This window comes from Rousettus aegyptiacus, unplaced genomic scaffold (assembly GCF_014176215.1).
Source record: "Rousettus aegyptiacus isolate mRouAeg1 unplaced genomic scaffold, mRouAeg1.p scaffold_m13_p_3, whole genome shotgun sequence".
Taxonomy (NCBI): domain Eukaryota; kingdom Metazoa; phylum Chordata; class Mammalia; order Chiroptera; family Pteropodidae; genus Rousettus; species Rousettus aegyptiacus.
Genome location: NW_023416306.1, coordinates 103,322,670 through 103,347,765, shown reverse-complemented (window position 1 = coordinate 103,347,765; position 25,096 = coordinate 103,322,670). Strand labels below are relative to the sequence as shown.

Genomic DNA, 25,096 nt, shown 5'->3' with positions numbered 1-25,096 from the left:
CTTCGTGCTGTAGAATTACAATGATATGAATTATCTTAGTCTCGAGATACCTTCTGAAACAGCCAGAGCTGCATCCCTGAAAAACGAGTCATCCATGCACAGGGCAAGAAACAGTGTAAAATGTGCCCACTCAGTCATGTCACCATATACATAGTTATGAGCTGGACAAATATCAGGTTTTTTTCCAAGGACAGGAACAGGTAGTAATGCAGGCAGACCTTGCTATGGTGTGGCTCTTGCTTATTGTGGGAGAACCAGTGGAGATGGGGTACCAGCTCTGGTGGTCTTCGATCCGGGGGAGGAGGAATGTCTCAAAGGGTTCAGTCAGCTGGGGTCAAATTCAGGAATGCGCAGCAGGCACTCTGGGGCCTGCTCCAGGACATCTACATGGAACACAGGTTCCAGCCACTCTCCCAGCCCGATTATCAGAGCACTGCTGATTATGTTATGCAAATGAAGAGAGATGGATTTCACATTTCCCCCAGCCAGGCTTTGCACAGCTTTGCATTTATTATCCCCCTTTAAAAATACAGAGTCCTCAGAGAAGGGGAATGGCTCATTTTTATTTGTTCGCCAGCAGAGTTGGCACAGACCTGTCAAGCAATCATCCTGGGCTGTGATCTGCAAAGCTGCCCTTTGTTGTTCGAGTCTCCCACCCCCCCAGATTGTTTACAAGACACACACAGACATCTGCACGCCTCAAAACAAGTTATATCCTGATTCGGCAGAACTTGTCAGCCTGGATGATGAAAATGTTACAGCATTTGCAGACAAGCCATCAGATAAACCTGGAGTTACGTCCCCAACACCTTGTCCTCATTCTCATCTCAAGGTGGTAAACACTTAGCAGGTCCTCGTTCTAGATGATTGTGCAATCAGCCATCTGCCCCTTAGTGCTTCTGATACTGCTTTCCACTCTTTGGTGTTGATCTATCACCAGAAAACCAACAGCTACTTTTCCCTCCTTTTGGTAATAGAAGGGTTAAGCTTGTGTTTGCTATATTACCAATATAATCTGGAAATCAAAACTGGGTCTCTTAATTTTAGATAAAAGTCTTTAGGCTCCACAATAGAAATATATCTGAACCACATATCATGGTAAGATGTTACCTTCTACTCCGACTGTAGCTGTGAAAGCCGAGGAAACATAGTGCATCTCTCCATTAACCTCTCCTCCCTTTCACATTCTCCTTCATTCTGCCTCCAGCTCCCATCCCAGGGAGGAACTAATATAATCTGTGTAAAATGAGCAACTGCAAATTAATGGTGCAGAGATCACCTGACATATTCAATTCCTCCAGCAACAGTATGAGCTCATCAAAGTGGGGAAAAATGGCTTTTTGTCACAATTTGATAAGAGTTCCACAGATCTTTGTCAAGTGGAAATAAAATTCTGTAGCTCTAGAAAGGTTTATTAAGTTGGAGATTTATAACTCAGCTTTGCAAATACCTACTTGCCACCACTTCTGGTGAAACAAGTTTCAGTCCAGACGTGACATAGAATACTGGTATATATGTGTATACATGTACACACACATCATAGATGTTCATGTACATATGTGCGTGCATTTTAACAACCATTGTTTACATTGCATTTTAAGTGTTCGTGAGTGTGTAAAGCACCAGGACTTGTAGATGAATCTAATTTGATAGGTAATGATAACAGCAGCTAGTATTGGTTCAGCACTCTTATGAGCCAGAGGAGTTACAGAGATACCTTTTATTGTTATATAAACTCTGCAAAGTAGAAGTTATCTTCATTTTTGCAGAAAACCAACACAGAGACTCTGAGTTTACTTGACTGCTAAGTTTGTCATGTGATGCAATCAGGATTCAAATACAGGTCTGTGCTGACTCACAGTCCTTGCTGTACACATCAGTAAGGAACTTTGTAGTTTTCAGTGGGAGCAGACCCACTGCAAAATGGCTTAAACAATAAAAAGGGATTTATTGTCTCACAGAACCAAAAAACAGATTGGCTTCGTTGGAAGCTTGCTCTGGCAATTTAAATAATATCATTAAAGGCATAATTTCTTTCAGTCTATTCACTCTTGTCTTTCATAAAGAGGGTTTTATTGGACACAGCAGCTCTGTCTCTCCCCTTAGGATACCAAAATACCTCTCCAGTGGTTCTGGATGGCACATCTTTGACATGCCAACCAGAAAAGAAAGACTGATTTTTAACTATCAGAGAAGAGAGAAGTGCCTTTTTTCTGGAATTCCAACAAATACCTTCAATTAAGTCATTGAGTCTGATAGGATTACATTCCCATCCTTGAACCAAATTTTTTGGCCCGGGGAAATAGACCAATAGGGGCCCACATCTAAGAGTGGGTGTGAATCAATCCCACCCAAACCATCTGGCTAAGAATGGGCAAGAGAGATGTTGTATCCAAAGCTGGTTTCCTGTTTATACTTCTATTAAGGAATATGTAAGAGATAATGAAGCAAAAGACACACCTTTGCAATGGATTTAAGAGCACCCACAAAGAAACATTCAAACAGGGATCGTAAACAAGAGCTGAGAAAGACAACTTAGGAATTATTTGTCAGAGAAGAAATAAACAAGGGAGACTTCCAGAACGGAAAGTTTGAACGGTTTTATTGTTCTTGTTGTAGGTTTGTTTTGTTTTTATTAGGAAATAGCTAAGAGTTGGAGGAAAAAACCTGAAGTGTAAAAGTGGAGAAATCAATCATCTGTAAGAAGGAGCCATGTGGGTATTGCAGTAAGAGAAATTATTTTGGTGAGATTAAGTGATAGGTAGCAAAAGGCTGAACAACCTAAACTTTGTACGAATATGCAATATTAAAATGCTGCAAATTTTTTAGCTGAAAATTAACATGGGGAACATGTTATTTAAGAAATATTTTTCTGTTCTATTCTGTATTTCCATGGGTTAGAGAAGAGAAATGATCAATGTAAAGATAAGACAAGCAGAAGGAAGGCAAGCCAGTGCCAGGATGTGAGGTCATCATCTCAAAAAAAACACATACTAGACCATCTGTCAGGCTGTGTGCTAGGCACAAAACTAGGAGAGTGAACACAGAGATGAATCAGGCATAGAACCTGTCCTCAAGGAGTTCATAGTTTCAAAGTGTAGGTAAATATGTAGGGAGGGAGGAAATGAATGTTTCTTTGTGTGTGCTCTTAAAATTTTTGTTCTTGCCTGGTTGCACTTGTTTGCCCTGTGGTTTAACAGTCCAAGCCTTTCCTTTTAATGTTTTAAAACTTTTCAGTAGCACTGGCCTTAAAATGTCAGTACTAACAGTACCAGAAAATTGGAAAGAATGAAATAACATTTACGATTAGAGTTAGCAAGTGGATATTGTTGCTTCTGAGTATTGTAATAGAATTTGGTCTGTACACATTTAATATTTCTCCAGCCTTGATCTGTTCTTTATGGAAACTCCAGATATAATGTGTGGTATTACCTAGAAATAGGGACACTTTTTAAAACTGAAACATTGACTTGGCACTAGAGATGGAAGACAGATCAATTAATGATATTATTTTTCCATTAATTGTTACTCTGCCAAGATGGTAATATATGTATATTAGACAGAGAAAGGGAGGATGACAAACTGTTGTTAAGACCTTGTTTTAAAAAATAAAAAAAAGCATTATTAAGAAACAATTTCAGATGACAGTATTTTCAACTGAGAATTTTTCTTTGCTGTGATTAAGAAATGTCACTCTGTCAGAAATTCTAAAAAGTTGATCAGAAGTGAGGAGTAGAAGGCTAGCAGCAATTGTGCCTGAACCTGACATGTGACATTCTCTACCTCTGTAGTTTCTTATCTTTCTACAAATATTTATCACTTTCAGGTATTACTAAGAGACACATATACTGTGTTTATATCCTACTGAACTCATCACTAACTACTACAGCATTAAAGTAGTGCCAGTTATATTTCTTCATCTTGCATTTTGTGGTTGGCATTGCAAACTTTCTGTTCCCTTCCGCAACTCATTTTTGTTCAATTATTCATTAAAATAGGCTCCCCTGAAATTTGGGAGAAATTAAATGTTATATCCACATTCATACCAAATTAATTAATTATGATTAATGTTCTTACAATAAATACAAAAGGAATTAATCATGATTAGGAACATATTGAAATGTACAACTCAAAATTTGAAGTTTCCTCTGTACCAAAGTCTTGGAAGGGTATTCATAGGTTTCTGCTTCTTTGTCCTTTCTTCTGTTGTAGCTGTTCTAAGTCATTGACAAAGGCTTGGGGATAAGTATGTTAATAAATAAAAGTGAATAGTGAGTTTTCTCCTCCTGGCATTCAGAAGTAACTAACTCTTTTTAAGGATGGCTATCATAAGCCTGTAGACTAGGAATTGACACACAATGGTCCCTGAGACAAATCTGGTCCTCTGCCTGCCTTTGTTTGCTATTTATGTATTGACTATGGCTGCTAAGATGCTACTATGGCAGAGTGGAATAACTATGTCAGAGACACCATTTGACCCACAAAGCTAAAATATTTACTTTCTGGCCCTTTACAAAAAAAAAAAAAAAAAATTGCCAACTCTTCCTTTAGATAGACTCAAAAGAATAGGTAAATTCTCACTTATGTTTTTTCGATTATCTTAATTATTTGAGGGTAAAGATGCCTAAGTGATTCAAACTGAAACTTGTGAATTTGCTTACCGTGCCCAGTACAGTAGGTGAACACAGTACTTGGCACATGACAGGCCCTCACTATATTGTGTTTCAGTGAATGAATGAATGCTCACAGATCTTGAGCAAGGATTTTATCCTATGTTAATTCCTAACTTTTATAACTATAAAAATGGGAGTTGTGTTGTTGTTACTTATTACATGTTTTGAGATTAGATATAATCTATCATATATATATATAGTATAAAATGTTATACAGTTCTACAGCGTTTACTTTTGCCTTCAGTTAGTTATTCAGTAAATACTGTAGTGACAACCATGTGCTAAGCGTATGTGCTTTCCAAATAATCTTTGTGAAACTTTTGGCTATAGAGTTTCAGACAAGAGACGCAAAGTTCAGCGATGGGAAGTGACTTCATCAAAGTCACACAGGTACTAAGTGGGAGGACCAAAATTTGGACCCTAGCTGTCTGGCTTCACAATCTGGCTTTTCTCCATTGCACGATGTTGCCCATCATTTTGTGTAAGAAAAAATATTACTTTTTAATGACTGAGATCTCTACTACGAGAAACGAAGCAGAAGCTTTGATCTCATCTGGTCTCTTTTGTCTCTTCTCATTGGAAAGGGCCTTATTGAGTGTGATATGTTAGTGCTTGGTGTCCCCAAATTGCTAAGAAAAGTACATATGAATGCAGCATCTCTTTTTCATAAGACAGCCAATTCTGGTCAAAAGAAATTCTCTGAAAAATGTTAATTTTTATGAAAATTTCTTATAGCCTATTAATTCCTGATATGAAAATTTCAAAATTAGATAGATGGAATTTCAAATATTCTTTCAACTTATCTATTTGATTCACTTTAAAATCAGTTTGAAGAGGTAAATTAAATGAAAAAAAAACATAAAATATGTGATTCCCTTTATCAGCCAATTCTTAAATGAAAACATCAGAAAGTAACAAAATTAAGTAGGAAAAAAATTTTTCCTGGAAGGATAGCAGGTGGTTCATAGATGGAGAAAACCAGGCTCTTGAAATAAGTAGAAACTAAGGTAGTCTGAGCATCAGGGGATGAGCTAATTTCACAGTATCACAGCTGTCTTTGTAGGGATTACTACTCAGGCTGTACTATTCCTGGCCATTTCCCCTTGCCTTGCTGGACTCGTTGAAATGTTGCTGCCATTTATTGTAAAAAAATTTTTTTTTTGATTATCCGTCTGTTTTTGCATCACTGTCTCAAGATTTAAAAACCTAGAGGAGTCAAAAGTACATATCTTAGCTACCGAAGGTGAGGATGGAGAGTATCTGCCTTTCTGTCACCAAGTTTCACTGGGGAGGCCTCAAAAATCAGAAGAGCGCTCAGATGCTTGGTAGCTAGCACACACCCACACAGATATACGCGTATGCACATATATCCAGATAAAGATCCCCAATAACCATTCCACCTCCACCACTCGGTGCTCTATATTTTTCCTATGATAAGATGATTTTCAAAGGAATGTCCCTTCCTCTAGTTCTCTTACAGGTAACTAACAATAATTCTTATTTATTTATTTATTTATTTATTTATTTATTTTTATAGTGGTTGCAGTTTCAACAAGCATTTTTTTTTAGTTGATGTGAAATAGTCCAGAGTTTGGGATAAACTTTAAGCTGTTATTTTTAAAACAGAGAGAATGTGTTAACCTTACATAAATTAATCATCATGAGTCAATGTGAATCAACAATTTTGTCCTAAGGTGTATCTTTATATTCAGAGAAAAGTCCTACATTCATCAATTTAGTTTATGGGGAGCAAACATTCATTTGACATCAAATACCTAAGGGCAAAAAACTAAAGAAGGGAACTCACAGATATGCTTGAAATTTAATTCAAACTCTTAGTGAGGAATTTAAAACCTGCTTTTTGAATGTGTATCTAATTGACTTTTTGTATATTTGTTCTTAGATTATATGACATTCTTTCTTCTTTCATTTATTGAACAAAAATTTGTGTGGGCAATGTTTCTGGTGCTGTCACTGGGGATCAGTCATGTGGCTTCAGTCATCTGGCACCCAATCATCACAATCATGAGAGTATGCATAGTTTGCTAAGCAGCAATAGATAACTGGAACAGGAAATATTTCTTAAACACCTATTACCACTAAATGTACCGTTTCTGGATCCAGATTCTCTGACCACATCTGATTTCTTCAGATTCGTGTATAATTGGCCATTTCTCCAAGTTGAGTAGAGTTACCTGATTAAATTGAATATTTCTGATAAAGATGATACTGGAACTCTTCAATGTTCTCTTTGTATTTCCCACTTTTTCTTAGAAAATGATTGTGGATTTTGACATAGTCTCATAAATTTTTCAAGAAAAAAATTACCCGTTTATGTTTCCTAGTTCTAGAGTCATAATTCCAGGGAAGGAGGAACACAGAAAAGAAATTTGACCAAACCTTAAGAATGACTTTAGTATAACTTCAAATGTTACTTAGAATGTTCTTGAGTTTCTGTGCCAAGTCCGGTTTCTAACAACGTGAAGTTTTGCTTGTGTATTCCATGTTTATACTTGCCCAGCATAAGTCACAAATACCCATAAAAAAAAAAAAAAACCGAAACACTCAGATTTTAATAAAGGCCCAACATTTTTGCTAACAAAGAGAGGTTTTTATAATCTGCGGAATGATTTATATGACAACCGTATGCTTACAAATACGAATGAAGAACAATTAAAAAATACGAAAAAAAAATCTCACGAAACAAAAAACACTTTTCTACATTTCCCCTTACCTCAAGAAAACAAATATTTGTATATGCTTAAGATCAGGAAATCCCAAAAACTGTGTCTCTCTCTTCAAGATGGCCAAACAAAGCTGTTTTCTGAGACAGCTTCAGCCCTTTCCTACCTGAGTTTGTGCCTGAAATGAACCTGTGCATCCTGGAGCATGTAGCAGGATGTGTGAGCATCAGAAACCATCCGAATTACTCCCTTCCATGCTGGAGCAAAGACCATTTTGTCCCCTGTAAGTAAAACATGAAAGCTTCTTTCCTGGGCTGCTGCTGTTGATGTCCTTTTTAGTTCTGAAGCAGAACCATCGTTACCTTCAGCTTTGCCTTGGAAAGGAGAGTAGGATATCTACACACGGCCGAGCCCTTGTGCCAGTGAGGTACATTTGAAGTGTGCACCCTCCTGTCACTTGCATGGGAGAGGCCCAAAATAACTATTTTCCCTCTGCGCTTTTGTCTGACAGGTAAAAGCCTATTAACGGTGCCTCAAATTGTCTCATGGAAATTAGGCTCATTTTTCTAAAATTGAAAACATCCACCCAATCTTGCCTTATTACATTGCAAATTGATAGGCATATTGAGATTGCACTTATTCTTTGTCAGCAAGGTGAAAACTCAACGTTTATTGCATTTTCAGCTAGTAGTTATTAGAAATCTGCGGGACAATTAAAAATAATTCCAAAAATTACACGATAAAAAGAGAACATCAATTTTAAGCATGATCTTTAGAACTCAAATTGTTGACTTGAATTGCATCTCAGAATTTAATACATTCAGGTCCAAAGTAAATACAGTTAAGCAAGCTTGAACTAAGCTTAACAGAGTTTAACATGCTCAGTTATAATATTTGTTTAAGAAGAATTATCTCTAGCTCTTCTTACAGATGTGTATTGCTATAACTCTTTAGAGCTTTGATTCTTAGATGCAATCACTACACCTGAACAAAGTGTTCACTGCTTTATCTGGAAGGTATGCACATTTTTGTCTTTACTATCAGGATAACTGGGCAAATATTTTGACTCAATAATCTGTGTAAATCATATTTAATAAGATGAGTTCATCTTTCGAAGTCCAGTAGAGATATGTATGATAAACCACAGTTTACCAGATCTTTCCAAACAATAGTAACTTATGGTCACCATATGTATCGAACTGACCAGAAGGAAACTTTGAGCTATCTTCAAGTACATAACATGTCATTCTATAGGTAATAGTGATCAAATATTCTCCATCTTCGCAGAAGATAAAGTAGTATACAGTGAGCTCATACTCTTTAAAGGCAACGAGGCTCAGACTTTCCTCCTGTGAATGAGTTGTTGGGTATTAAAATTAGATAATAAGGGAAACTATATAATCTCCTTTGAAATAAGATATAAAATGCTATTATTCTCTCTCTCTCTCTCTCTCTCTCTCTCTCTCTCTCTCTCTCTGCTTGTTTAATCTTATTGCTCAAGATTTATCAAAATATCTGTTGAGAGAGGTGTTACTTAGGAAGATTTTTTTTTTTTTTACAGAATGTGCAGTTCATCACAAAGAAATTCTATATTACCCAGTTTCCTTGGGATCGAATAAGGTCTGGAAGGAGCTAAGTACTTGGAGCATGCGCAGTTGCCACCATCCTGTGTCCCTGTAGAATTGTTTTACTAAATTATACTTTGTTGTGCTATCATACAATGAAAGAAATCGGTCTCATAGCAATGTCTCCTGCAAGGATGCTGTTAAGATTACCGTTTTCTGCATTCCAGTCTACTCTTCACAAGGGCCCCTGAGAGAAATGACTCCCAGGTCTTAGTTCTATGGTAGTTTCGTCTTCTGTAGTGATTAGTATTTGCTGCGTAAGTGCAACAAATGTTTGCATAAGTGCAACATTTCCCATTTTATGGTGACAACCAGAGAACCTAGATCCAATTTTGTGGCACATCCCTGTGCAGACTTTGCAAATGTATTGCAGCAAATTTTCCCACTTATTTTTATATCTCTATCCATATTATTCTTTATTTTTTAACTCTGCTTTTAAATTGTATCCTTTTGAAAGAATAAATCGCGTCAATTCGTTATGACAACAATAATATTAGCAACTTCTGTTTATTGCATGCTTATTATCTGCAAGGATATATGCTAAAGGCTCAATATATAGCACTAATTTTCTTCTTAGAAAATACTAGTAATAAATACTTTCTCCTTCTTTATATATAAAGGAACAAAAAATCAGCACATTTTAGTATTTCCTCCAGCTAGTAGGGGTGGAATTGAGATTTCTTTAAAGATAGGCTCTCAATAGTAAGAACAAATATGTGGAAGGAAGAATCTAGGTACCAATTACTGCAATATGTACCTTATACGAGTTATCTTAATTAAAATCAGGAAAATTCTATGTCATAGCTACTTTAATAAATTCTATAATCAATACTACATATTAATAATAAATACTATTATTATCTTGATTTTACTGATGAGGAAACTGATACAGAGAGAGGTTAATTCACTTTCCAAGATTTAAGTTCAGTGCAGAAGTAGGATATGAACCCGGGTAGTTTAACTCCAGACTACAGGAGTATAAATATAACATAATATTTAATTTTAATATAATATTTTATATATCCTTATAGGCTAAGAGGCATTCATGTCTAAGTACCTGCAAACGTATGTTTAAACACACACATGTGTGCCATTTTCATTTTCTTATGTGGAAGCAATCTTGCTCAGTGCCAAGGTAAAAAAAAAAAATTATCTACGTAATGAAGGAGGCAGTTCTGCCTGCAGTCTGGGAAAAGGGCTAGATGACTCTTAAAAATTCCTTTCTGCCCCAATTGAACTGGGTTAAATGCTCCTTGAGGGCAGAGACTATGCAAATGAGCTTTGAGCAGCAATCAGCCTAAACTGCTCTTTCCTGACTTGTTGGTGCCCCTTGGCTTTTCTCAAGTCTCAAAGCTGGACAGCTTTCCTGGCATGCCTCTTCATTAACCGAGAATGTCTTTATTTCCCTTGAAATGAACTCTGCTTTGCTCTCAGACCACACCCATTAGTGTCTTAACTATTTGATGGCTACCTATTAACAGCTCTGTTTACAGGTTCTGAACTTATACTCTGTGAATGAAGCTTTTGGCCCTAAAATGCACTGGGCACCTGGTTCTTGTTGACTTGCTGTAGAATGACATGTGTAAGATTCCCTGCAAATCTGGGCTAGTGATAAAGTTAATAAAGTCTGAATTAATTAGTACTTTTGGTTGCAAGTAAATCCAAACCAGGTTAAGACAAAATGGAATATATTATAAATTCACCAAAAACATGAAACATTCAAAGGAATGAATTTGGCTTTTTGGCGATTCAATACAGGAGTCTGTCTGCCTTTCTCACAAATGTAACCAGATACTCATCAAATTGCAATGGACCAGTGTCGCTTATCAAAAGAGGGAAAGGGGATTGCTTTGTGTTTCTTTGTTCATTTGTATGAAAAATAAAATGAAAGTTAATGAATCAAGTCAGTACCAGTACTTTTAGGATGTGGGTGCTGGGCTAGAATAGAATGAATTCTTCAGGGGTAAATAATTGCAATTTGATCCTGATTCTATAGAAGCTGCTACATTGTAAGTAAATTAAATGTTCAATTTGTCATTGGTGAATATTTCTTTTCTTTCATTTGCAGAGGGCACATTCAGGAAACGTGTCTTTGAAGAGATCAGTATGTCTCATCACTGGAGATTTCTCATCGTTGGATCTGCAAAATCAGCAATTCTCCTCAAATATTGGCTTCTTCATTACATGGGAAAGTCAAGGAGTGTGTGTTCTGCCAGCACCTAGGCTGTATCTCCCCATGGGGACTGACACACTGACCGGGAGCCATATGCTTTACGACTGTCCCTCCTCACACTGCCCTCTGTGATGGAATCAATATCTATTTGTGTCATCACATATGAAGTGGCAAGATCATACGGATATGACTATCATGAAGGGTAGTATAGTATATATAGTATATATAGAACCCTGGTTAAGAACAAAGACTATGGACTCAGACCAGCTGGGTTCATCGCTTAACTCTTTTCCTAGCTACCTGTGTGATCCTGGCATGTTTCTTAAGTCCTCTGTACCTCTATTTCCTCCTAACAGTATTCACGTTATTACATGAAAGAATTAAATCTGTGTATGTGCATAAAATATTTAGAAGGGTAGTAAGTGCCACATTTGTGTTAGCTGTTACTATCATCAGTGAGTCTTCACACAAACATCCTTTGAATGCTGACCTCATTTCCATTCTCACTGCTTTTCTCTCCTGCAGATCCTTCTCACCTCACACATCCATCTAGGAGTTTGGGATTAATTGCCTCCAAACTGGTCTCTCCAACTCTCCTCCTTCTGAATCAATCTTCCATGCAGATTCCTTGTTAATCTTTCTAAAATGCTATTCTCACTTCTTTCGATCAAGTCACTTTCTCTAGGGTAAAGTTTACTTTTCCTTACCTGACACTTAAGATCTTCTACAGGGTTTTCCCTGCCTCATTGACAACTTATATTTGCAGTGCTTTTTTCCTTTCACTGCACCATGAGGGGGGCTGTGTCTTTTGCAATGGTGGTAGAGTGCAGAGAGAGGGGGACCAGGTGAAAGGAAGAGGTGTAAAATGGATAGTCTTAATTTCTATTTAATAAATCAAGGTTTCCAAGGGTGGTTCTAGGTAAGGTCTTGGCTACATGAATGTTGAAGCCTGAGACCAGGTCACTCCTGTGGAATTGTGGATGTCTCTGGACGGGGCGGGGGGGGGGGGAGCCATGGTCACCTCGTGACACACTACTCTTGAACCACCCTGGGTCATAAAAAGCTGAGCTGAATGGCATGTGATGGGTCAGCAGCTTTACTGAATGCTTTCTTGCACAGTGAGAGGTAATCGTGTTAGCTGCTGTTATAACTTGGCCTGTACATTATATTAACATAATATAATTTATAGCTTTAAGAAACAGGAATGAAGGCAAGCGCTGCATTCCTAATAGGTTTACATTTCTTTTCCTTACTCCTCCTCCATTCTAGCTCTCCAAAGTCAAAATTATTTCTCTTTTTTGGTGAGGCAGTTGGATTCATTTCTAACCTGCACTCTGCTGTAGTTTCTGACGGAAACCTTACATTGGGGGAGGCAAAAAAATACTGATGTTTATCTCATTTTCTCATCTGCAAAATGTGTATGCAAGTGCTACGTATTGCATCTCTCTGTGTGTTTTAGTTACGTTACAGAAAATTTCATAGTTGGCAGGGGCTCCTCTCCATGCTTCTTGCTTTTCTTTGTCTGCTCCCCATGAAACTGATCTGGTTGCCAAGTTCTTACTGACATCAAAGCAGGCTCCGGGCTCAGATCATCTCTGTGGGATGCAGAGGAAGAGGAGAAATAGCTCTTGTCCAGAGAACACTTCTCTGACCGAGTTCTAAGTAAATTCTGGGGCTTATCTGACAGTTTTTTCACTGGCCAGGCACCTAGTGAAGTCAAATATTACAGCTGACGTCAATCGGCTGGTGGCCAGGTGCTGGACTAACGCTGGGCAAAATCTCAGGACAACAGACCCATCTCCGTTGGATCTTGATTTTTATAGCTCCATTTTGCATGAGGTTCTTTCAAACAGCAATAAAAACAGTAAACAGATTTCAAAGCACAAGCCACCCACACATACATTCCTTTCTCCTGAACCCAAATGAATACAACGCCAACCCTAACAAAGGTTAATTAATAGCACAACAGAGATTGTGATTTAAAAAAATCCTTCTCACAGGCTGCAAACTGGGTGCTTACCAGTCCTGTGTTCCCTAACCATATATGTCATTATGCTTATTCTTCACATCTGTGCTAAAGTTCTTGATTCTTTTCATGTAGAGATAGAACAAGTCTGAGGTTGGCAAAACTGTGGAGACTTTAATTTCTGTGTCCAGGATTTCCCTACATTTGGATACATTCCTATGTGTTTTGAATTACTCCTTTATTTCACTCAGAAGCCCACCTGTTCCTGCTGTCCCCTGGTTTTCTAGGGTCACCAGTGAGAAATGACAAAGCCTTAGACTGCTAAACACATCTTTCACAGTCACCAAAATATGTACTACTTCTCATCCCCAAGGATCCTCACCAATCAATGTATCATCATTAGTGATGATGAGTTTGTGTTTAGGAGAGCAGACTTGGGAAAACTTCCTATATGTAAAGCAGTTTGTGGACTAGAGAGATAATTCTGGTTTCTAGTCATGAGCACAAAACACACTCAAACACACATAAGAAGACCACATTTGAGTCTAACATGACCCATGTATGTATAAAAACACATAGCAGGCAAGATAACCCAGAAGCTTGTTGGATGTAGTGTTCCTGAGAGAGCGATGGGGCATTTATATGAAGCCTAGGCAGGACCTTGATGTTTTTCTTATTTCAAGTGGAAGCGGAGAGCCCACCACCTTTGGAAATCTCACTTAGAATCTTTCCATCACGATGTTTTCTTTGGTACACTGTAGAGATGAAAAAAATAGAAACTTTAACTTGTTTACTCAGCAGACCCTCTGGTGTCTGTTTTTGGAATAAAAGCCTATCAATAATGCTTTAAAAAGTTAGAAAACACCTTTAAGAGATACGATCTCACGGTTTTAGATTTTTATGGTATCTTGGGAATTCTCTATTCAGCCTGTTTATTTTATGGGCTAGAGAAATGAGACTCAATTGGTGGAAAAACTGAACCTAGAACCAAGATTTGTTCACTCTCTGCACCACACTCACTTACTTTCGGAAAATCATAGGTGCAACCTATTTTCATGAGAATTTCACAAGCTCCCCTCCAACTTCCAGATATTTTTAACTCTCTAATAAGAAATTTCTATGCAATTTAATTTGCATAACTCGCTAATTTATTTCTCTTAAAAGTTTGTGAAACATTTTGGAAAATAGTGTGAGTAAAATCAAGGAAAACAATGGAAACTATTACTGCACTTGTAATTATGAACTCATTGTTAATGCTTTATCCTTTGTCTTTAGAATGTGCCGGCTATCACATGTGTAAAAGTGAAAAAAAAAAAGGTCTTAATCTTTCCAATATGAAAAGAATGTTAAAAACTATATACTATGCAGTACAGCTCAACTTTTATGTGAGAAATAATATACATAATTATAGTTAGAACCAAACACTTGAGATATCCTTAGTGGCTATCTTTATGTTCTATCCCATCCCCAAATTCATTCTAATTAGGCTCCTCTCCCCAAATTCAGTGTTGGTGCTAAGATCAGGGTTAGATGGCCTCTCTTTTTTGAACTGTCCTTCTTTTCTTGATCCTAAGTCATATGTATCTTCAAGTTCAAGCTCAAATTCTATTTCTCCCCCATTAACTCTTCTCTCTAGAAGTTATACTTTTTCTTCCTTTAATTTAAACCCTGAAAACATATAATTTATACCAAAGAATTCCATCCTTAATTATATCCAATATTATATAACTTTCTGATTCACGTTCATCTAGCTAAAATTTGCACTTAGATTGTGAAATTTTTTATGCAGGCATTATATATCTTCTCTAGTCCTACAACATCCAGCACCATAAAGCAGTAATAGACGTCCAGTAAGTGTTTGCTTTTGATTTAGCCTATGTCTGATGAAGGCCTTATGTGACACAAAGCTCAGACTTTGCTGTTCAAAATGTGGTCCATGAACCACATTCCAGACCTGCTGATATTAAAAATTCAGTGATTTATAAAGTTTGAGAAGCAATACTATCTTAGGAGAGATTGACTTCCCCCTGAGTTCTGACCAACATGATTCAGGCGCATAACTCTTCTGGCTCAATACTGATGCATGGTCACGGGGGGAAGTGATTCTTCAATGTTTGTGGTCATCAATTCCGTAGAGAATCTGGTGATAGCTTCAGACCCCCTTTCAAGAAAATGAACATAGATATACACACACAATCTTCTACATGTAATTTATGAGCTTAAAGGATGCATTACACTTATAAAGAGACTCTATAATTATATTGATACTATGTTAAATGTCCCTGTTGAGGACTGTAAGTACATAAAGGTTACGAATCATTTATCTGTCTCTGAAGTACCTGGTTGCGTGTTGTATATTTGCTGTTGAAAAACAAGAGAAGTCTAATTGGCCTTCCTCTAAGAGGATAATCTTTGGTATTTGCCTTAAGTGTTTGAATAGGCAATAATAATTACATGTAATGTTGTTCCTATAGGTGGGGGAATCAATATTAGTGTGTAAAAACTAATTTAGCCATGAAAGAGGCCTTCATGTAATGTATTTCATTCATCCCAGAAACACAGTAAGCTTTAATTTAAGCAGTCAAGATTGTCTACATAATTGTGTACTTAATTTAAAGAAAAAGTTTTTTTCTCTCTCTTTCTTTTAATCCAAGCAAAGAGCCATATGCTTTTCATGTATTTTTTAAAAGTCCTTTGGGGTGATGATCTGAATTGCTCTTAATTATCAATTAAATTTTCTCCAAGTAGATTGTTAAAAGTTTAGATGAGCCCAATTAGTGAGAACCTCACTCTAACGGCAAGAGTGAAGTTGGTTATTTTGTCTTCTTAATTATACAAAAGAAAGAATCAGATATCTCAGATCAATGTTAAGTGGGGATTATGGAAATGGATGCTAAAAATAAAAGTCATAAAGGTACGGCCAGGGAAGTCAAAGAAGTGGTCTCTCTCTTTGGTACTGAGTCTAATAATATTAGTTTGAAAAGATTATACCCTGCTTTATGCTAAAGAGAGTGACAAATTAATGACTATATTTACATTTAAAAACTATACTATTCTATATTCTTTAGCAGTGACCAAGAAAACCTGGTGAACTATAAAGTACTCGGAACTTCTCAGAATAGATTATGCCTCAGGGAAAAACAACAGTTTAATAAGCAAGAGAGCTTTCACTAGCCATAGGAGAAATTTTAGAGTTGATAAAAAGGACTGGCTAGAAATAACAAAGTGTACCAGATCACCTCTTTCGTTATTAATCTTCAAAGCAAGTTTTAGATTTCACAGTCTTCATTATTAAGGTCTTGCACGATAATCAGGGCTGAAAAGAAACAAAAACTGAATCCCATTTAACTGGATTCAAGTGTATATATTTGTAGAACACCTAGTATGTGTCAGGTACACTTCTTGGTTAATGGAGAAAAAGGGAGTTAGAAAAAGAAAGAGTCAGCGTTTGGTACAATTAATAAAACGTTATCTATCAGTAAGAATTTTACTGTCTAATTGGGAAAACAAACACACACACCCTAAAGATTAAAAACTTTATATATAACTGATAACATCTGGAATTGTTAACCCTTGGGAGACAGAGTAAAATGAAGAAAGGAGGCTACATTACTGTTTCCTTTAAATCCTTAATGCTTTTTCTTACTTTTTCTCACCTTATTTCAGTGGCAAGAAGACTGGATTTTATAAAAATAAAAGTCATATCTAAAATGTGAAACTGTACAGTATTGCCCATACATCAGCATGGGCTAAAGATATTATTGGAACAGCTGGTTTTTATGGAGCTCCTGAAACACGTCACTCAGACAGTCATGTGTCCGATGAAAGAGGCCTTGGTAAAATGATCGAGAGTAGAAGTCAGATCAGCAGAATGGCTTTTGAGATGGTTTGGGAGAAACTTAATCAAGACTGGCCTTGGTAAACTTAGGAATCAGATGAAATTTCAATTTGGCGTGTTCCTAAAGATAGTTCTATTCTAAAATACAGCTAGTATAATTAGAGGGGAGAAGGGGAGAATGAGATGCATGAGTAATCTTTTCATTTTTAAAAATTTCTTTCATTAAAAATTTTTTACCCCATAATTTATCTGATCCCATTTAATGAGGAAGAACTTACATGAAATCTAATATAGACCAATTCCATTTCTTGTTGGAAACATAACACTTGTATACTATCATATTTAGCTACCTAAGAAAACATCTGGGTTAAGTCTTCACAGTGGGATAATGTGACCTGACTTGTTTGGGATGAGGTCACTTTTCTACATTTGCATCATAGCAGCTCAAGGTCAGTCATATGGCAAAACCAAAGGCAAATGACATTTAATTTCCTACTCAGCCTTCAGTGGACACTTGGTTCCCAAGAAGGAAATTATATTGCCAAGAAAAGTCTTAGCTTTTGCCTAATCTGCATAATATCTTTTTTAAGCATCATAGAAAATAAAACTGGATTTGCAGAGAGTAATGATGATAGTGATAATGCTATCTACGATGACAATAATGCTTACTATTTTGAAATCAATATTAATGAAACAGAATTATAACAACTATAGCCTCTATCATATGAATCTTAAATTGTTTATATCTCTGGGACATGCTATTACCCAAAGCAACAAAGGCACTTTGGGCAGAAGCCCTGATAAATATTAGGGAAAGTTTAATAAAATTTTGCTAGTAGGAATACTATATATTTCTTTTTTACTTCCCCTTGGGAAACTAGGCTTGGAATCAGGGAAAAAGGGGGAATTTAAGGGCAAAGTAGATGATAGGCCATTTTATCTAAGACTGGAAAATCAGAAAGAGAGAAGGGAATCACTTAATGGTGAGTTTGGACTACAGATGAATTAATGATAAATTTACATGATAAAATCTAGAATGAAGAGAAAAGATCAGTCATTTTCAGTAGAAGATTATAACTACTTATAAACCTGTAGGTAAGCATTATGGCCTTTAAATTAATTTCTGTAACTAAAGCATAAAACACTGTCTAGAGCTGGAAGGCATCTTAGAAATCATTAAGCTCTCTCATTTTATAGAGACCAGGCTTTAAAGCTTATAGAAGTTAAATAGCTTGATGACTGTCATATGGTCACTGGCAGAGTTGGGGCAGGAATACATGCATCCTAATTCCCCTCTGACAGCTTTGAGAAGAAAGTGGGTTTTTACAAAGGCTTCAACTCTGTGAACAGATTAAGCGGAATGTAACAGATGGACTGTGTTTATTGCTGCTTTCGCCAAAATGTACAATTATTGAGATGTTACATGGTGTAAGGTTTAACATTTACTTGTCGACCTCTATTTTTTCACTCATTGTTTATTGTGCTGCTTGGAGAATGCTAAATATTTTCTAAACAATATAATTTATTTTCCTGGAAGTTTATATAATCAAGTAAAACCACGAACTGGAATTGAAAACAGCAGCGAAACTTTATTTTCAAAACAAATTACTTGTTTTCTTTTGGTGACTTGCTTCCTCCTAGTCACATGTAGGGATGGAAAAAGTATGCATGTCCCACTGTGGTTTTTGTTTGGGTCATGTTACTCCAGCATGAATTCTAAAAACTGGATCTATTTTCTCCCTAACGCTGGAAGATTCTCACGTAGCTAATGTAAATTTGGATTATTAATTTCTCTTTTGAGATGACATAATTGATTTAAATGCTTTTTAACTTATATTTTTGTTTCTAGATTTGAATCTCAGTTTTATTTCCAAATATACTTGTTCTTTTATTCTTTATGCTCTTGGCCTCAGAACAAAATAACTGCTACCACTATCAGACCAATTATCCATCTGGCTCTATTCCGTAAAATTATTTTATTCTTCTTTTTAAATTTCAGTAAATTAATCACAGCGAATGTCTTATTTTTTCATTCATTTGTTTGTTTAATTCCTAACTTAAGCATTGGTTCTTTGTTAGGGCCAGTGTTATTGCTCGGGTTGTGAAGACTAATGAGACAGGGTTTTCTATCTGAGCAGGCTCAAAAGTCAGTAACATGAAAGTTCATTTTAAGGAAGTGTGTAATTGTGCTCTATATGATTTGCCTCATAAGATATGACCTTATATACCATAAGCACCCTTAACATCCCTTAATCATTGGGATTTATCAATCAATATTTTCTCTTAGAATTCTTAACCCATTTTTATTTCTAGCCTATACTATCTTAGAGCATAAGTTCTTCAACAAATTTGCCCTAGGAAAATATATGTTTATTTCCTCAGGAAAGAATCCCAAGGTCCACAGAGCATGAGCCCCAGGTCTTTACTGAGGGAGAAGAAAATACATGATACTGCTTTGATCATACGACAAAGGTTTCATTTGGTGAAGCTTCCCTGAGTTTTTATTTTGCTGTGTATTTAATGTATTTGTGATGTATTCTGGCTAAGAAATTCATTTTGCTGAGAAGGGGGATTTTATATATATATATGTTAATGTTTCTTATACATTTTATTCTTTATAATAAATCCCAACTAGAAAATAAAAAAAAAAAGAGGGGATTAAAGATAAGGAAAGGTACAAATTAAGTCAAAAAGGTCTATGGCCATGCCACCCTGAACAAACCTGATCCTGTCTGATCTTGGAAGCTAAGCAGGGTTGGGCCTGGTTAGTACTTGGATGGGAGACCACATAGGAAGACCAGGTGCTGTAAGCATAAAAAAATAAAAACTAATGGATTGTAAGATGACACGGTCCTTGCATCGCCTAAAAATAAAAAAATTTAAAAAGTCACAATAAGCGCTACTGCTCTGTGAGGTTCTACTTCTTGTCTGAGACGTGGAATCCTGACAATATATATAGACTGAGAAGAGGGACTTTTCCATTGATCAAAATATGGTGGCAGCCTAAGAATTCTACCTAATCTGATAAATCAGTAGTTGTCCACAATGAGATCTGCATTTCCTTTTCACGTTCATGAAAAGACAGAAAAAAGAAAGACAATTCCTACTACATGTGGTCATTTACTTATATTTTTAAGAAGGAAATTTCTTAATAACTAAATTCTGAATCCAAAGGATTAAAACTAATGAAGAAAAAGCAAAAGAACTCTTAAGGGCAATTTAATATTAACTTATACACTAAATGAGATTGAGGAGATTTAGGAATTTATATGTCAAGGGAAGAAACTTGTTATCAGGGGACTTATAGTTTGAAGGAGGCAGGGAGTGAAGTGAGAGACACGTATTTCTTTATGTAAAATGTAGACTTTGGTTTGAAATTCGACAACTGTGAAAGGAGTTTAGTGTATGATTTTTATGTGTGTTTCCCAAGCAAACACATCTTTACAATATATATAAATACATACTAAGTCTGCACAGGAATTTGGATCTAAACTGTGTACCAGGCATTCTAGACAAGGCGGTATGATTGAAGAGATAATGAACTGTAATACTAAGGAATGGAATCTCTCTTGGGAAGCTAAAATGCACCAGGAGACCTCTTATTTTTATGTGTTAGCAAAGTAAAGCCCATAAGTGGTCTTTGGCAGGAGTTTACACAAGTTAATGAATAAGGAATATGAAAGCTTATACTTCATTAGGCTGACAAGAGATCAATCACATCTGATGAAGCTATAAGTTAGATTAAATGCCGGGGAGTTCCCTGTGAGTACCCAGATCTGATCCACCTTTGTGCATAGGTCAGACAGGTACTGTACTTGTAGTTACTATTCACAAGATCACTGACTTGGAGTTCATTGAAAAGCGCATCCAGAAGCCACCTATTCACTCTTTTGAAAAATCTGTGTGTGCACATCTTAGCCATTCTTTGAATTGTTTGTAGTAGCAACTTAATTGCTGGCCGGCTTCTTGGGTGCTATTACTATCAGTTGCAAGAAAATGTTATCACCCAAATAAGGTAAAAAGAAATACAGTATGTTGTGGAAGGCAAGCACAACATGATACATTAGATTAGCTCCTAGCAGCCTTAGAACTAGGGCAAATTAAATATTTCTAATTCTACCTCGCTTACTTTAGTGATAGCTCTGAAAAGTTGCAAGATTGTATATGTTATCTCTCATTTTAAGATGAAAGTTAGGAGACTTCTTCCAGTAACACATAAGTAGAGGCTGTCTTGAAGTTTTTTCTTAGTTCTATGGCTCGAATGGAATCTGGAAATCAAGTTTGGACAAAGTAGAACAGCAGAAAGAAACCCTGGACTATGTATCAGGTCATATGCTAGAGAAAATATGCTTTTTGTCCACTTCCAGAACAAGTTGTGTCACCTTGGGCAAATTATATAATTTCAATTTATTATCAGTTTATTCATCTGTAAAGTCATTCATGTTTTCAAACTCTGTTCTTCTAACAATAATTTTTAAATTGTTTTTTTCCCAACTTTAAAATTCTACGGATCTATATCATTACATAATTTTTCTAATTAAAAACATTTTAATAAAAGAATAGTAATTTAGGGACCATGAAAACCTTGATGGGACAGAGAGTATATTTATTAGCAATACTAGAATAGTGAGCCTGAAATTCTTCTGTGGTGTTTGCCAAGAATCTTAAGATTATATTATAAGAACATTAAATAACTTCTTTTCACTTTGACTTCTGTAGGAAATCACAGTTGTACCTGATTTCAGGATTATTTGTGCTTTAAGTAAAGGATTTGTTGTGAATACAAGCAAATTATAATAAGAAATGTAAGCCAGCAAGAAATGTCAATTATAGAATATCTTCGCATGTATAAACTTATTCCAAAATTATAAAATACGTAATAACTTCTAATCTCTCCTAGGATTAAGATCTTGGTTTTTCCTTTCTAGATACATCTTCTTACTTCTCAGTACTTTACTCATCAAATACTAATGGGTACAGCACTCATTACACACAAGGCTCAGAGACACGGATGCTGCCCTTAAGGAGAAATATCACTATATGTGTTCATTAGATTTTGTCGACCAATAGACTGAATAGGTTGGAAATAATCTTTTAGAAAAAAAACTTCTTTGGAAGTGATTTCTTGCAGATACTTTAATTTCTCAATTTTGTGTGATATTCAATATGACACTGAAAATTATCAGGGTGCCAGAAGATCTGCATGGAAATAAAATTTAGACAGCTACTACACCATTTTATTGCCATGGAAAGTCTGTCTTTATGATAATTCAGAAGAAAATAGGACTGCTTTATTCTTAAAATAGTCCAAGAGAAATCATTTATGATGAAGTATTATCTAGTATTATATATTTTTGACAGTAAATCAGTTCTCTCAACCAGGAAACCTCTTTTTAAAATTGAAAACCATTCCGGCTTATTCCATTTTAGTGGAAATAGAATAAAACTGCTTAGTAACTCACCTGCCATGGACTCTTAAAGTTAGAGCTGGTTACCAAGTTATTGTAAACCAATTCTTCTCCCAGCTCAGCTAGGAATTTAGATCTGAATTATTAGCTAGTTTTGATGAAAAACCTTTTGGGAAATTTCCTATATCACATTTCAATGTTGATGAGATATATATATATATATATATATATATATATATCACATTTCAATGTTGATGAGATATATATATATATATATCACATTTCAATGTTGATGAGAGATAGATATATATATATATATATATATATATATATATATATTTGTTTAAAAACAAAATTTAAAAAAGTGGGTGGGAGTGGTAGGAGAAAAAAAGAAAGGCAATTCACTCACAACTTATTCCAGAGGTGAGTGCTAAAAGAGAGACTGGGTGTACCACTGGAAATGACCGGAGGTAGTTCAAGAAAACACCTGGAGCCATTAGTCCCATGTGCATTGCAAATTTGGTCTGGACTCTAGGGATCAAGTGCAAGCTTATTGCTATGAGTAAATTCCTTAGGCATCTATCACCATTACCCTCACAATAGTAACTCAGTGGGGGTGGGAATATATTTTACTTACGGCTTTCTCATTAATTGTTCCAAAGGCAACAGGCATGCAGTAACATACTACATGGTAGAATTCTAACTCAGTTTCTTTTTATTTCTAAATGAATATTCACTGCTACTTGAACCAAAGGGATGGTAGTAGGGAGTCCTTAATTTAGGTCTTAGGTATCAGAATAATAAACGTCATTTAAAAAAAGCTGGAACCTGACAGTTTTTACATTTGGGATGTTCTTGTGAAGTAGATATATTTCATATCAGTGTTTTCAAGATTTACTTGCTCAAATCTTTTATTATTGTAAAGTCCTGTATTCAGAAAGGCCAACTGTTGTCACCACAATGAAGAAAAGGCCGACATTTTCCCTCAGTTCTTTTCTTTAACCTCAGCGGTCTATTTTATATTCTCAGACCCTCATTTCAGTGACTAGAGTGGTTGTCTATATTATCACTGTGAGTGTGAGTCAAAGCTGATTCTTGGCAGTTACTTGCCTAGTGACTGTATGTTCTGGTTTGCTTTGGGAAACCATGGATGGTTGTGTGTTTTGTACCATTGTCAGTTGCTCACGGCACAATCTTTGACTTGTGAATGTGGCCTAGTTTGGATGATAAACGATAGTCATGATGAAGATAGTTGTTTTCTTCCTCCTCCCCACTGTGATGGCCTCCTATGTGAGGCCAGATCTATCACTGAGGGATGAGGGGAGGTTTTGATATAGGTGGTTTGACTATTTGAGAAGGTTCTGTCTGGCAACCAGCATTCTTCTCCTCTTTGCCAGTCATCAGGTTAAGCTGAGTTCTGACACAGGACATACACTTGGGATTGGAACTCTTCACTGGGAACATTCTTGACTGAGTGAGTAGAAAGAGATAAAGTCAAAATAGAAATCTAGTAAACAAAAGGAGAAAAAGTGGGAAAGGGGCAGTTGAAGGAAAGATTTGAAAGAAGGAAATGAAGTAAGAATAGAACACTCAGTATGAGTAGGCACCTTTCGAGGAAGGCGAACAGTATCATTGCTTTTCCAAAATTTCTTCCACTGTCATTTCCTTAATGATGTTTCTCCTCATACTTTCCCAAGTAGATGTAAGCAGGTTATCACCTGCTCCAACATTTTGTTTCTCTCTGCAAGGTCTTTGTTCTGGCACTAGTGTGCTTTTTAATTTTTGGTCCTTTCTCATTGTTTACATTTTCTTCAGATTCTTTTTATTTGACTCTCTGCCTTCATTAGGGTCAATCAAATAAATTAATTTGCATAAGGATTAGAATGGCTTAAAGTGCCTTTTCCAATAAACTTGCATTTTTAACAGAGACCTTCAAAGTCTTTTTAACTTACCCAATATTGTGTTATGTGGGGGGACGATGGCAGAAAAAAAAAATATATTTTGAGTAACCAGGCTGTTGACTCTTTAGTTCATACCGAAATACCTCTTTATGCTCCACATCCTCATAAGGTAAACTCTTACGCAAGGTCCTGCTAGCCTTAAGTCTCATTATTCAGTGTTGTGACCAATGATCCATGCTATTGTTGGCCTTTGAGAGTAGGATATTTCTTTCTAAAAACATAATTTAAATTATTACTATCTGTTTCAAGTTTAAGAGCCATTCCCACCTCCCATTCTGTATAGCTTTGGAAAATGCAATTACTCTTCCTACTGGGTACCTCAATTTCATAAATGTTAGAAGAGAGTACAGCTCAGTTTGTACCATTGTAAGGCTGATTGTTAAATTGTCTTAATGTAGGGGTTTATATATCAATGTTCATGAACTTTTAAAATTCTGGTCTCTGAATATAAGAACACTAAACGTGTATTTTTCTTTTCAGACTCTTTTTCAGTCATTTCGTTTCTGGATTATAATATATTTTAATGAGTATTAAGAACAAGTTCCTTTTTATAGAAGCATTATATTAAAATGAACTTCCCCCCAATTAGATTTACATACATTGTATGAATTACTGGGAAGCAAACTTGTTTGAGAATCGTGTCTGATTTCCTGTCACAACTCTCATGTGTTTGCCATGTGATCACTAACCGATATAAAAAACAAAACACACACACACACAACCTCCTTTATCCGATCACTTCCCTATATACTAGTGGCACTTCCTTTG

At 36.0% G+C, this 25,096-nt stretch overlaps 1 pseudogene; it reads left to right on the top strand.

The window, feature by feature from the left end:
* The first annotated feature begins 19,653 nt into the window (after positions 1-19,653).
* On the top strand, positions 19,654-19,772 carry LOC118600749 (annotated as a pseudogene).
* The last annotated feature ends 5,324 nt before the right edge of the window (positions 19,773-25,096 follow it).